The following is a 13,420-nucleotide window of genomic DNA, read 5'->3' on the forward strand; positions in this document are numbered from 1 at the left end:
ACTATAGAATCTATAGAAGAGGATCAAATCACTCCCAACTGCAAATGTAGCTCTTACTTTCTTGTAATGAAAAATAACTATTAGTGATGAACCCTGGATAATAAGTAAAAACATGTCACTGGCTTGCACATACTTGACTGCTGGCGGTATATTATTTATATGGTACCACAAGGGTTCTGCCACGTCTTGCAAAGTACATGTACAACTGAGCAAAACAAGAATACAGCAACTTACAGTACAAGACAATATAGGCCAAGGATACGGTTAATAAACATCAGGGGGCAGGACACCTAAACCATACCTCCCAACATTGCTGAACGGGGAGGAGGGACCAAATTTTTGGGGCATGATCTCACGGTAAGGGGTGTGGCCTATTGCTGCGAGGACACGCCCCCATTTTCGTTGCTGTGGGGGCATGACTAGCGGCTCTTGGAGCTGCTGGCTATGTTCCGAGACCATCAGGCTGCATGAATAGATGCTGCAGCGTCTATTCACAGGGGACAGGAGGGATTCCCAACTTCCCTCCGCCCCCCCCCCCCCTGCCGCGGGACACTGCCAGCCCCGGGAGGGACGCGGGAACATCCCCAAAAAACCAGGACGTTCCCGCGATAAGCGGAACAGTCATGAGGGTGGCAGAAACTGAGGGTTAGGTGCAGTTTTTTGGTGTATGGAGTAGAAGACAGTCTTAACAAAACCCCAACAACTTGGTTTTGACCTGAGTACCGTGTTACACTGTGATTAGCACAAACAGGGCTTGCAGGCCTTTTGTAGACTAGTGTTTGAATAAAGCTGTTTAATTTAGTGCTGTACTAACACCTCAACTGGGGTGGAACAAACTCTACACTGTGAAGGTACCAGGCTGTGCCACTCTAGTTTACTGGAGCCCGTACTATGGGACGCTCGGCACGCTACTTTATTCTCCCACCACGCCGTAGTGGATGGTACGGTATGATATACAGCCAGTCGGCATGGAAAAAAAACATGTGAAAACTCATGTCGACTTTTTGACCATCCACCTTATGCTTTTGTCGACCTTCATGGGGTCGACTAAATGACTGTATCCCATTTAAATCTACTCTACAACAAATGCACCTAGACCTGACATGTTGGCATAAAGTGATCACACACTGCCCTCTACTGGTTACGTAATGTAATGTGATGCTTACCAATGTTTTGTGATAAAAAAAAAAAAGAAAAAGGAAATATGGTGATGATGATAATAATAATAATTCTCTCTCTCTCTATATATATATATATATATATATATATATATATCACAGAAGAATGACCCCACGTGCGCCCTTAAGTTATGAGCAGCTACTCTATGTCCCCCCCTGTTAGTGGGAGGCAATATTTAGATAGGAAGAATAGAGATAGAGAGCGCTTTTTAACCACCAAATAGAGATTTCACCACCAGTTTGTCAAAATACAAAACAGTACAAGTACTTATAAAACCAGTGTGCTTTTTATTAAGTAATTTTTCAGAATCACATCTGGAATTAGTGTCCTTTTCGGAGATAACAGTAACCCGACGCGTTTCGTCTTGAAAAAGACTTCATCAGGGGTTTAGTACTGCAGGTGGCAAAAATAACAATAATGGTATATTAAATACTGATATTTACAAAAAACATACACATTTTATACATACATTTAATAAAAATAATATTTTTTAAAAAAATTATTAAAAACAAGCGGACCAATCGGGTCTTTAAATATATATATATATATATGTAACTTAAGAGAACGAGCACAGAAAATGGACGGAATAAAGTGCTAGATTGCATAAAGAGAGGACTTGATGAAAAAATGGACTTGAGAGTAATTAGGAGGGTATTAAACATACCATTGAAAGATTATAACGCTTATACCAGCGTGTGTTTCCTCAGTTTAGCGTAGGTAGCAATGACCTCCCTCAATGGGGCAGATTTCAGGAATCTGTACGAGAACCAAGTGTAAAAAATCATTTCTATACATTATTATACCTAATGCAAAAAAATCATTTTTATATATTAAATAAAGCAGGTTTGGAGGATATTGGACATACCGGAAATAATTAAATAATGCTTTTACCAGCTTGTTAATCTTCAAAAATTACGTGGGTGGTAGTGACCTCCCTCACTGGGACAGTTTCAGATGTCTGAAGGAAAAAGATCATTTTTTTTTTTTTTTTTTTTTTTTTTTTAATATATATATGTATAGGTATTATACTTTAAAAATCCATGAAAAGGTAGTTTAAACGATTGACATACCTAAAAAATAATTTAGAACATATATACTGACGTATAATTTCTTTTAGGTAGGGGGCTGTAGAAGCCTTCTCTTCAAAGGGGTGATTCCCTAATGGTCATAAGAAAATTGTATAGTGAGCAATATTTCAAAACCATTAGGGGTAGAAGAAATTTTATACTTCACATACCCGAATTGTCCCTTTACAGGGTCAAGGTAACCACGGTGTGTCCACAATCTTTGTAAGTCACGAATATGAGCCCTTTCTAAATAGATATGGATGGAACCATCACATTGCAAAGGGTTGCCAACAAGTAAAATTCAATATTTGGCCCGGTCCAGTTCAGTGTTTGGTCCGGTTTGAGTCTGCAATATCTGAAATAATGGGTATCTGAGTATATGGCGGCTATTATTAATACACCCATATCAATATGACTGTGGGATGCGTTGGAACATTTACATACCTACTGGTCCGTTGTAAAATGGATAAAACGCACATAGGAAGCAGAGCAGAAGATTCAATTTCTGTGAATAATGTAAATAGTACCAAATTAGGTCTATTCGGTTGAGAGGGTAAGTATCAGTCTCATTCATCTAAGGGCGATATTAGTTAGTTACACCTTCTGGTAAAATTCAATAGGCTGTTGGCCCTTCCATTATACTAGTGCAAAAAATGTCGCTAGCCTTTTGTTGGGCTTGTGCAAAATACAATAATATTCTAATGACAACATGGAATAAATAGGCTTATAGCCCTTTGTGGGATTCCCACAATAGGTGTGATTGCTTTGAACACATAAACAATTTAACCTTTGCAGGGCTCTATATGCAAAATGGAGTATTGTAATCAGTACATCAATGTTATAACAGTGCATCTGTGCTGAAACATTGTTGCTCTAAACAAATAATAGCAATCAACAGTATATCTGTAACAGGCATGGCCATCGCCACCAAAATGGGTTTAGTGCAAAAAGTTAACAACAGTTCTAGTTACCATGGTCAAACAACACACCACCTCCTCTTACCTGGTCTCAATGGGAAGTTCTGTAATGCTCTGTCCGCCAATACAACCAGCTGTTAAACTGGCTGCCTTTTAAGCCCAGGGATAGTGACATCACTTCCGTGTGTCAGAAGTGACAAACTGGGGGAATTAGTGCTAATTAATGGGGACAGCGTTCTTCCTGTCAATGTGTATCGCTGCTGAAGCTGATGTATATTAAATGCTGGCATTATTGATGTTAGGGAGCTGTGATTTGTGTCCCCTAAGGTGCCTAATTGACTCGCGTGCGTTCCACTTGCGTGTCAAGGCTCATTTCCGGGATAGAGTGGCGCCTGTCTCTAGCGTGGGCGCACTTCCTGATTCCTATGCGCTCCACTTGCGTGTCAGCGCGTACTTCAGGAAGGGGGCTGAACACATATTCTGTGTCAGCGCATTTCCTGGATGACGTCTCGCCTATCGCTATCATTTCCTAGTTTTTATGCGCTTCACTTGCGTGTCAGCGCGTCCGTCAGGAAGGGGGCTGAATACATTGTCTGCATCGGCGCCCTTCCTGATAGTGGTGCGTTCCACCTGCGGGTCACGATGTGGGGGTGTGTTTTAGTTAACACATCCCTGCTGTGAATCTGTCACTGTTGGTATAAGTAATAAATAGTAATGGTAGTAGTGGTCCTTCGGGCTGGTGATAACCTATTTTAATCACTAAGGTGTATATTTAATTATTTATTAAGTTGGCTACTAATAGTTTCCATGGTGATATATGCTACTCTTTAAAGGGGTATCGTGATCAAGTGAGTGTTGCTGCTACTTTTGATTGATGCCATATATAAAGGACATCAAAATCCCAGTAAATAAGGGGGGAACGGTTTTCTACTGTGTTGCTCATCAACATGGGGTGATTAAAATAGGTGAATGGATATCAAATTAATATATCATAGGGGTATTAATTCGTGGGCTCTCTTTATATAATAGAAATTAATTAAATTTATTTCTGGACATTATTAAATTAATTTAAATTAAATATGTGGACTCTCTAAAGTCTCTTATGAAATGTCCAAAGGGGTAGTGCCTCCACAGTGAATTTTTATATTGATGATCATCAACTTATGGCGGACAAATTATTAATAATTTATTAGTGAGGTGGTCTGTTGGGAAAAATAATATAAAGTGCTTGACTGGATGGAAAGGCTTTAAAAAGCCCTGTCCTCACCATACCATAGGGTGGTGTTGGGTGATCCCTAGCTTCTCAAACTTTTTTTATATATATATATATATATATATATATATATATATATACACCATAATGTGTGTGTGCCAAAACTCATTACACTATAATTAGGTGTAATTGAGTGGTGTAAATTAACAAGAGGGTTGTGGTGTTATGTTTGCCTTACATTGTATACTAAACCCATTTTTTACAATTTTTGAATAACATATATAGGCATTGTGCATTTTTTGAATAACATATATAGATATTATGCATTATATTTTTAAGAAACTAGTGTAAGACTTATACACCGTGACAAATACACCCGTGTGCAAAATTAGAGGAATGTAATAGAAATAGGGGAGGGAAACTTTTTTCTAAATATAGAAGAGTAAAAAGTGACTGTAAATGTTCCTCAAGAAGTATGGACACAATTTATCCCAAAAATGATACAATGTCAACGTTCTCATTGAGACCGTTGGGATAGAGCGTATTGAGGGTATAGATCCAAAAGGTCTCTCGTTTTGCCAGCCTAAGGTCTCTGTCACCTCCTCTAGGGACACTATGTGCCTTGGGACACTATGTAGTGTCCCAAGGCACTATAGAGATAAACATGACTCACAGGTCAACAACACCAATTTTACATTCACCATCCTTGAGGTCATCAGTCAGGATCCTAGAGGAGGTGACAGAGACCTTAGGCTGGCAAAACGAGAGACCTTTTGGATCTATACCCTCAATACGCTCTATCCCAACGGTCTCAATGAGAACGTTGACATTGTATCATTTTTGGGATAAATTGTGTCCATACTTCTTGAGGAACATTTACAGTCACTTTTTACTCTTCTATATTTAGAAAAAAGTTTCCCTCCCCTATTTCTATTACATTCCTCTAATTTTGCACACGGGTGTATTTGTCACGGTGTATAAGTCTTACACTAGTTTCTTAAAAATATAATGCATAATATCTATATATGTTATTCAAAAAATGCACAATGCCTATATATGTTATTCAAAAATTGTAAAAAATGGGTTTAGTATACAATGTAAGGCAAACATAACACCACAACCCTCTTGTTAATTTACACCACTCAATTACACCTATTAATAGTGTAATGAGTTTTGGCACACACACATTATGGTGTATATATATATATATATATATATATATATATATAAAAAAAGTTTGAGAAGCTAGGGATCACCCAACACCACCCTATGGTATGGTGAGGACAGGGCTTTTTAAAGCCTTTCCATCCAGTCAAGCACTTTATATTATTTTTCCCAACAGACCACCTCACTAATAAATTATTAATAATTTGTCCGCCATAAGTTGATGATCATCAATATAAAAATTCACTGTGGAGGCACTACCCCTTTGGACATTTCATAAGAGACTTTAGAGAGTCCACATATTTAATTTAAATTAATTTAATAATGTCCAGAAATAAATTTAATTAATTTCTATTATATAAAGAGAGCCCACGAATTAATACCCCTATGATATATTAATTTGATATCCATTCACCTATTTTAATCACCCCATGTTGATGAGCAACACAGTAGAAAACCGTTCCCCCCTTATTTACTGGGATTTTGATGTCCTTTATATATGGCATCAATCAAAAGTAGCAGCAACACTCACTTGATCACGATACCCCTTTAAAGAGTAGCATATATCACCATGGAAACTATTAGTAGCCAACTTAATAAATAATTAAATATACACCTTAGTGATTAAAATAGGTTATCACCAGCCCGAAGGACCACTACTACCATTACTATTTATTACTTATACCAACAGTGACAGATTCACAGCAGGGATGTGTTAACTAAAACACACCCCCACATCGTGACCCGCAGGTGGAACGCACCACTATCAGGAAGGGCGCCGATGCAGACAATGTATTCAGCCCCCTTCCTGACGGACGCGCTGACACGCAAGTGAAGCGCATAAAAACTAGGAAATGATAGCGATAGGCGAGACGTCATCCAGGAAATGCGCTGACACAGAATATGTGTTCAGCCCCCTTCCTGAAGTACGCGCTGACACGCAAGTGGAGCGCATAGGAATCAGGAAGTGCGCCCACGCTAGAGACAGGCGCCACTCTATCCCGGAAATGAGCCTTGACACGCAAGTGGAACGCACGCGAGTCAATTAGGCACCTTAGGGGACACAAATCACAGCTCCCTAACATCAATAATGCCAGCATTTAATATACATCAGCTTCAGCAGCGATACACATTGACAGGAAGAACGCTGTCCCCATTAATTAGCACTAATTCCCCCAGTTTGTCACTTCTGACACACGGAAGTGATGTCACTATCCCTGGGCTTAAAAGGCAGCCAGTTTAACAGCTGGTTGTATTGGCGGACAGAGCATTACAGAACTTCCCATTGAGACCAGGTAAGAGGAGGTGGTGTGTTGTTTGACCATGGTAACTAGAACTGTTGTTAACTTTTTGCACTAAACCCATTTTGGTGGCGATGGCCATGCCTGTTACAGATATACTGTTGATTGCTATTATTTGTTTAGAGCAACAATGTTTCAGCACAGATGCACTGTTATAACATTGATGTACTGATTACAATACTCCATTTTGCATATAGAGCCCTGCAAAGGTTAAATTGTTTATGTGTTCAAAGCAATCACACCTATTGTGGGAATCCCACAAAGGGCTATAAGCCTATTTATTCCATGTTGTCATTAGAATATTATTGTATTTTGCACAAGCCCAACAAAAGGCTAGCGACATTTTTTGCACTAGTATAATGGAAGGGCCAACAGCCTATTGAATTTTACCAGAAGGTGTAACTAACTAATATCGCCCTTAGATGAATGAGACTGATACTTACCCTCTCAACCGAATAGACCTAATTTGGTACTATTTACATTATTCACAGAAATTGAATCTTCTGCTCTGCTTCCTATGTGCGTTTTATCCATTTTACAACGGACCAGTAGGTATGTAAATGTTCCAACGCATCCCACAGTCATATTGATATGGGTGTATTAATAATAGCCGCCATATACTCAGATACCCATTATTTCAGATATTGCAGACTCAAACCGGACCAAACACTGAACTGGACCGGGCCAAATATTGAATTTTACTTGTTGGCAACCCTTTGCAATGTGATGGTTCCATCCATATCTATTTAGAAAGGGCTCATATTCGTGACTTACAAAGATTGTGGACACACCGTGGTTACCTTGACCCTGTAAAGGGACAATTCGGGTATGTGAAGTATAAAATTTCTTCTACCCCTAATGGTTTTGAAATATTGCTCACTATACAATTTTCTTATGACCATTAGGGAATCACCCCTTTGAAGAGAAGGCTTCTACAGCCCCCTACCTAAAAGAAATTATACGTCAGTATATATGTTCTAAATTATTTTTTAGGTATGTCAATCGTTTAAACTACCTTTTCATGGATTTTTAAAGTATAATACCTATACATATATATATTAAAAAAAAAAAAAAAAAAAAAAAAAAAATGATCTTTTTCCTTCAGACATCTGAAACTGTCCCAGTGAGGGAGGTCACTACCACCCACGTAATTTTTGAAGATTAACAAGCTGGTAAAAGCATTATTTAATTATTTCCGGTATGTCCAATATCCTCCAAACCTGCTTTATTTAATATATAAAAATGATTTTTTTGCATTAGGTATAATAATGTATAGAAATGATTTTTTACACTTGGTTCTCGTACAGATTCCTGAAATCTGCCCCATTGAGGGAGGTCATTGCTACCTACGCTAAACTGAGGAAACACACGCTGGTATAAGCGTTATAATCTTTCAATGGTATGTTTAATACCCTCCTAATTACTCTCAAGTCCATTTTTTCATCAAGTCCTCTCTTTATGCAATCTAGCACTTTATTCCGTCCATTTTCTGTGCTCGTTCTCTTAAGTTACATATATATATATATATATTTAAAGACCCGATTGGTCCGCTTGTTTTTAATAATTTTTTTAAAAAATATTATTTTTATTAAATGTATGTATAAAATGTGTATGTTTTTTGTAAATATCAGTATTTAATATACCATTATTGTTATTTTTGCCACCTGCAGTACTAAACCCCTGATGAAGTCTTTTTCAAGACGAAACGCGTCGGGTTACTGTTATCTCCGAAAAGGACACTAATTCCAGATGTGATTCTGAAAAACTACTTAATAAAAAGCACACTGGTTTTATAAGTACTTGTACTGTTTTGTATTTTGACAAACTGGTGGTGAAATCTCTATTTGGTGGTTAAAAAGCGCTCTCTATCTCTATTCTTCATATATATATATATATCCAACCATCTAGCAGTGGTCTTGGTGGTCTCCAGAAGATTTTAGCTTAGGTATAAAGCTTTAGAAATAACTCATTTGTCGGTACTTGTGTATTATCACGGCGCCCATTAAGCAAATAGCTTAGTGGCCTATTCTGCGTAAAGGTGCCTATACACGTTACAATTATTGTATACAATATCGCATCTCATCCGATCTCGGTTTTGCGATGACATCAGATGAGATGAGATCTAGTACAAAAAGTATGTGCAGCACATCATCTGATATCATCGCAAAACCGAGATCGGATGAGATGCGATATTGTATACAATATTGTATACAATAATTGTAACATGTATGGGCACCTTAAGAAAATCGCATTGCATCGCATCCGATTATTGTATGGCATGCAATGCGATTTTCCTATGTAATTTATTCACTGCTCTCTGTCAGTGAATACATTACAAAAATCGTATCCGATATAACATGGTTTTAACCCCTTCCCGACATTTGACGTACATTTACGTCATGGCCGGGATGTACTTCCCGACACATGGCATAAATGTACGTCATGACTTTAAACTGTCACCGCGTCTATAGACGCGGTGACAGAGGGACGATGGCTGCTGTCCCTGACAGCAGACATCTTCCCTCGTAGCCCAGGGGGGGCAGCGATGCCCCCCCCCCCAGCGTGGCGAGCGCAGCAAGCCCCGCGAGGGGCGGTGGAACGCATCCTCCCGACCTTTTCATACCTCCACTATTTTATATAGTGTATATACCTCCATTTTATATAGTGTGGCGAGCACAGCGAGCCTCCGAGCCCGAAGCGTGGCGAGCCCCGCGAAGGTAATCCGTAAGGTAATCCGCGTCCCCTCGCGGGGCTCGCCACGCTATTTAAAATCAACTCCACGCCGACGTGGATAGTGGAGGTATGAAAAGGTCGGGAGAACGCGTTTCACCGCCCCTCGCCACGCTTCGGGGTGGCGTGGATAGTGGGGGGGGTGGGTACATAAATCACATTAATAAATGACATTGTATGTCATCTCATTGTACAGTACATTAAATGCCATAAAAGCGTGTAAAATCGGATCCAATATCGGATGCGATCGCATCCGATTTTATATCGGATACGATTTTTGTAATGTATTCACTGACAGAGAGCAGTGAATAAATTACATAGGAAAATCGCATCGCATACAATAATCAGATGCGATTTCACTATAACGGTGCAAACGGATTTCAAGTCCTACAATCAGGTCTGAATCGGGCCCTTAATCAGAGGAGGCTGGTTCCCCTGACACCTCTAAGATAAAACAGCAAATATACAACCTACACCAGTGACAGCTAATCTATTCAGCTTGGTAATGCTCCATTATACATCTGCCACACACCGTGATGCCCATTATACATCTGCCACACACCGTGATGCCCATTATACATCTGCCACACACGTGGTGCCCATTATACCTATGCCACACACCATGGTGCCCATTATACCTATACCACACACCGTGATGCTCCATTATACCTATGCCACACACTGTGGTGCCCATTATACATCTGCCACACACCGTGGTGCCCATTATACATCTGCCACACACCGTGATGCTCCATTATACATATGCCACACACTGTGATGCTCCATTATACATCGGCCACACACCGTGATGCTCCATTATACATATGCCACACACCGTGATGCCCATTATACATATGCCACACACCGTGATGCCCATTATACATCTGCCACACACCGTGATGCCCATTATAAATATGAAAGTCAATGTGAAAGAGCAAGCTATAAGTTAAGATGTCTGCACTAATACAGTGTCTGTCAGACAGGCAGCTACCAGTGCCAATAGAAGCACTGATTAGTGTGGCGTTCGGAGCCTGCAGAGTTTTCAACAGAGCCCATGTGTGGGAAAGGTCCCAGGGAGGGTAATCTGTGAGTCTCCTGGACAGAAAGAGCAGGGTCTCCACTTTCAAAATGGCTGCTGCAGCCCAGTCCTCACCTCGCCAAAAGCTCCTCTGGTAGCCTCTGTTATTCCACCTCCATGAGCGAACCAATGGTAAATACTGTTACAATAATATTAGTAAAGCACTTCAGGCAAAGTGAGGGGCATAGGAGAGACAAAGTGATAGGATTGATTAGGACACTGGCATCACACCAGGCAACCCTCCAGAATCGGCTCCATATGCCATACTAGGGTTCGCCAATGAACATCGATGGTTAGCAACAGTCTATGCTTTTCTGCTAATGTTTCACAGCGTTACCATCGATGGTGAGGTTCCAATGGTATTACACATGCAGTAACTTGTCTGCTTTAATCTGTGCGATTAAATGATTAAATCCATCAATGATTTGCCCACAATGGTTAAAAACCATGAACCATTGAAGGGTCCCCCGTAGATCAGGGGTTCCCAACCTCGTTCCTCACTCATATCTCTTGTACACAGCCACAATAACCCAGGTCACAGCTCAGTGCAAAAGGGTCCCCAGAAAATAACTAGTGAGCGGGAATCCAACCCGGGTAGCAACCGGGGTAACGGGCAATGTAAACAGGTGACCTGCATCATCCGGGTATGAATCATAGCATAGACAGACCACTGATGGTCCACATGCATGATGGTCGACACAAGTATGAGGTCGGCATGGGGTTTTTCACCCCCCGGATGTCGACACAGTGATAATGGACACAAAAAAAAGTGCACCGTTTCCCCTTGCATGCCTCACCATGCTTCGGGCACGGTGCCTCACTACTCTCTGTACAATATTCTATTCTCCCACCATGCCCTAGTGCAGGGATGGGGAATTTTTGGCCCTCCAGCTGTTGCTGAACTACACATCCCAGCATGCCCTGCAACAGTTGTAGCATGGCCACATAGCAAAACTCTAACAAAGCATGCTGGAATGTGTAGTTCCACCACAGCTGGAGGGCCGAAGGTTCCCCATCCCTGCCCTAGTGAATGGTAAAGTGAAAAACCCCATGTCTAATGTCCCTGTCGACCTAACACATGTCAACCTTTAGTCATGGCGACCTAATGTAGTGTTCCTACTAGGAACTAGGGTGGGCAGGGTGCTGCTGCATGGGGGCAGCGTAAGGGGGGCAGACCGACATCACTGTTTTGGGCGGTCCTGGGCCGCCAACGTCACAAAAGGGGCGTGCCCGTGCCACGACAAAAAGGGGCGGTCCTGTCCGCCGCCCTCAAGAAAAGGGACGGGCACGGCATCACTGAAGGGGGTGGTCCCGGCCACCCCGAAGGCTCTACACTGCCGGGGAAGCACCGGGCATCGCTATCTACAGCGGCGCCGGGCTTCCCCGATCACACCAGGCGCCGGGCTTCCCCGATCAGCACTGTTAAGCTGGGTACACCCCGGGCGATATATCATTAATGGTATGGATGATACTGATATCATTAACGATATATAGTGCAAATCATTCAGTATGTACCCACTATATCATTTATGATGTGCACTCACTCACCCCCCACCCAATATCGTCAGAGACTGCATATACATAACAGGTGGTGGGTGACGTACGGTTCCCATACCTCCCAACATGACCCTCAACAGGAGGGACACAATGCTTTGTGCCTGGGCTTCCCTGGTAATGTAGGATTGCCATCACCTGTGGTGGTGAGCTAGGTAATTGATAAGGAAGGTGTTTCCCCACAGGTGATGGTAATCCTACATTACCAGGTAAGTCCAGGAACAGAGCATTGTCATTGTGTCCCTCCTGGAGAGGGTAGTGTTGGGAGGTATGCTTGTACCTATCCCACCCCCCCTGTAGAAACCTACATAATTATAAACTCTTGTGCCCCCACATAATGCCCCCATGTACTCACAGCAGTAATCAGGCAGCAGCCGGCACAGCTTCCGTCACAGTCACTCCCACGAGGGTAGCAGCTAGATGATGATCCCCTTCGCCGGGAGGACCTTTGAGGCTGCTGCAGCTGCTAATAAATCACCACAGGTCAGAGCCAGAGGAGCATGTGACGGGCTCCTCCAATTAGAGCTCAGCACAAGCTCCTCTGACTCGTCAGCACAGTCTCATGGGAGTAATTACCCAGTAGTGCATTGCCCCAGCTGAACCACTCTGTGTGCTGCAGCTGGGCTCCTTCTTTGTGACTCTGAGTCTGGGGGCCCCTCTGAACCTGGGGCCCATGATGGCAGTGCCCTTTGTCCCTCCCTTTTGGCAAGCCTGGACAGGTCCTGTAGCTGATTCTTTACATAACATGACGTATTGGAACGAGGGGGGGGGGGGGGGGAGAAGTTGCTCTTGGGTCAGGTTCTGGATGATAGTTCGACAGATAATATTTCTAGTTTACCCAGTGACACAAACCTGCAGGATCACACTATGGGGGTGATTCTGGTACATGCGCTCCCATGTGCATTCACATGGGAGCGCAATGTTTTTAATCTGCGCATGTGGATACGCTGTGTGCGAGCGGCCATGGTGAGCAGAGTGTTCCCATGGTATTCACTTAAATGCCCGATGGGTATGTGAACTGCCAGCCCTGTCCTCCTACAGGACACCTGAGAGTGTCTTAGCTTTGCATGTACTCACCGCATCATTTAATTGTCGACGACCATCGTATGATGTGGGTAACTATCGCCCCATAGGTTGCGAATGGATGTTTATGCAAAACATCCATATTCGCAGCCATGCAGGATCGTGGCGTGCAAGGGGGGGGCAAACGTTCCTGC

At 42.0% G+C, this 13,420-nt stretch overlaps 1 protein-coding gene across 4 annotated transcripts in view; it reads right to left on the reverse strand.

Annotated features, from left to right (window-relative positions):
* Positions 1–12,956, reverse strand: part of MEIS3 (Meis homeobox 3) — a 166,160-nt gene extending 153,204 nt beyond the window's left edge. For all 4 annotated transcript variants that reach the window (XM_083159860.1, XM_083159858.1, XM_083159863.1 and 1 more), the window contains exon 1: positions 12,559–12,956. The gene's annotated coding sequence lies outside the window, so the exon portion shown is untranslated. The remainder of the gene's footprint in view (positions 1–12,558) is intronic.
* Between the last annotated feature and the right edge of the window lie 464 nt (positions 12,957–13,420).

This window comes from Crinia signifera, chromosome 9 (genome assembly GCF_055691185.1).
Source record: "Crinia signifera chromosome 9, ASM5569118v1, whole genome shotgun sequence".
Taxonomy (NCBI): Eukaryota; Metazoa; Chordata; class Amphibia; order Anura; family Myobatrachidae; genus Crinia; species Crinia signifera.